We start from the raw sequence: 2,787 nt of genomic DNA, 5'->3' as shown, positions 1-2,787 counted from the left end.
GCACTCAGCCCAAAGGTAAGATGGTGCCCAGATGCCTGAGCCATACTGTGCATGTGTGCACAGCCAGTGTTGGTGCCAATGGACTAGAGAAAATCCTGGAAGTGCAGTGCACATGCATCCTGAAGCACCTGCCCGCCACCTGGACACACTGCCAAAGCCAAAGCAGCCACAAAGGGGCTGAGTAAGGGGGAAAGAAAATCAATGGATGAAGGCAGATACAGTGAGAAAGCAGGGAATGGAAAAAAGCCACATGGAGATGGAAATATAATGAAAGGATATCTGCCTGTTAAAGAGACATCCAGGAAACACTAACTTGCACCAAGCATACCTGTTTACAGTCTCACTTATAACACACAGTACACCCCAATAAACCACCAGAATGCCCCCCCCCCCCAGCCTTGAAAGTGCCTTTAGCAGCAGAAGGAACTGGGACTACACAAGGGAGAGGCTGAACCCTGGTGTGACTACATGACATTATAATGCAGGAAGGTAGAGACAAATGCAGCACTGGTCAGTAGATGACAGACTGAGGAAAAAATAGAGAAAGTTGGACGAGGTTAATATGCTGACTTTTATAGATTTGCAATGGTAATTTAGGTGGAAATAGGGGCAGAGCTCCATCATGGGTATGCTGCCATGTAGGCACCAAGAAAAGTTATTTAGTATGTAAAGTAGATATGTAAATCACTTTTTGTCCTGAAGGGATATTTGTGCAAATTTAATTAAATTCAAACAATTTGGATTTTCATTACAGGCACTGTCATATCACTTCTTGTTGTGGATCTTTCCGAAACGAAAATTTGAATGGATACAAATTCCGAATAACGAACCAAATCAAATTTTGGATACAAAATCCGAAAAATTAAAGAAATAAAAATCTGAATTGATCTGAAACAAATTATTTGTGGGGTTACATATCTAATCTAAATTGCCCACACTGTACTGCAGGCATTTCTAATAGTAACTGCTCTTAAACTTGCTAGGTAGTTTGCCCAATGTTTCCAACAGCTCAGGAAATGTGGAAGTTATGTTTCAAAGTTTAATTTAACTGCAAATTTACATTTCAAATATCTTTAGTAAACCTTCACTTTGCCTAGCAACATAAGGTTTTGCTGCACTGCATATAACATATACATAGATTGTATATTACCTTAGGACTTCTCTTTTAAACTAAATGGCTTAAGTTCAAATCATTTTGATAATGTCAGTTTGTATAGCAACACTATAATATAATATATTGTAAGATAAGCGCTTCAGTTTCAAAATGATCCTTCAAATTAAAAACATTTTTCACAATAAACCCTATAATTGTACATCTACAGTATACAGTAAATATAAAAGCACAAACAATTACCAGCACATATACCAGCTAGCCTGCAAAAAAAAGCTTATACTATCTCACAACTTGCATTAAAACAAGAGATTTTATATATTTACTTTTAATGAAAATATGTGAAATATATTCAACATACTGTATATGGTATTAAGAGGCTTTCAACCAACATGCATGTGGCTATGAAAGATGCTAAATGGAGCTTAATGAATTGACACTTTAAAAAAGCACATTATCTTTCACTGTGAATACACTGTTACTTTATTTTAGTATATATAAATACTAAGGGGTCTATTCACTAAGCTGCTGTAGGCAGCCGAGTGAAAGAGCGGCCTGAAGTGAAGTGAGCCGAACGCTGTTCGGCTATTCACTTCAGGCTGGTATGGCTGATTTCAGCCCTATATCGGCTGAAATCAGCCGTACATCGGGTGGCTTCACGTGGCTTCGGGTCGGCCGAACATGCCCAGCATGTTCGGCCGACCCGAAGTGCAGAAGGAGTTCAAATCAGCCGATCCAACATCTGGATCGGCTAAGCTGCTGTTCGGTCTATTCCTATAGATGCCGAACAGCAGTGAGTGAATAGCCAAATGGCGCTGAGTGGCATTCGGCTTGGCTGTTCTGCTTGGTCCCTCAGAGGGACCGAGCAGAACAGAAAAATTGTTAAAATTGTTAAAAAAATAAATAGAAAACGATTGTGCAGAGCTAGCAATGACAGCTAGCTCCGCCCAATAGTTTTCTATTGGCTGGCGGTTCTGCTGCCGTAAAAAAAAAACGAAAAAAAAAACTCTCCGGGCGCTCTGGGAGTCTCTTGCTCCCGGCCGCCCAGGAGAGAAGCACTGATTTGTCTTTTTTTTCCTTTATTCTGACACGGAGCAGTGTCAGAATAGAAAAAAATAAAAAAACATTTTTGCTCATAGGATTGCATTGCTAGATTCCTATGATAAATATAGAAAATGAACTGCGCCAATAAGCAAGCTAACAGCTACAAGGCACTGGAATGTACACCCACTGTGAGTGTGTATACGTGAAAAATGAATAACTAAATGTGCCGAGCTACAACAATGATCAGATATAAAGAGTAAAAAAACAGTGACTCAAACAAATGTCAGTGAAAAAAATCAATCAGGTGTAAAGTCTTTAAATCTTCATAAATCTGCAAAAATGTCCAAATATAGCAATAGTGATGAATATTTCCCAAATATAGGGGCGCTCACCTTATTGATAGACCCCAGCAAGAGGTCAAACCATGCAATTCCCTTTTTAACCAGGGGAGGGGGTGTATCACACCTATATCTGGTGTGGCGCACGTGGTGCATTTGGTGAAAGAACAAGACATATTCATCACTATTGCTATATTTGGACATTTTTGCAGATTTATGAAGATTTAAAGACTTTACACCTGATTGATTTTTTTCACTGACATTTGTTTGAGTCACTGTTTTTTTACTCTTTAT

The sequence above is a fragment of the Nanorana parkeri genome, unplaced genomic scaffold (genome assembly GCF_000935625.1).
Source record: "Nanorana parkeri isolate BGI_ZX_2015 unplaced genomic scaffold, ASM93562v1 scaffold1715, whole genome shotgun sequence".
NCBI classification, from domain to species: domain Eukaryota; kingdom Metazoa; phylum Chordata; class Amphibia; order Anura; family Dicroglossidae; genus Nanorana; species Nanorana parkeri.
This window is presented reverse-complemented; position numbering follows the sequence as displayed.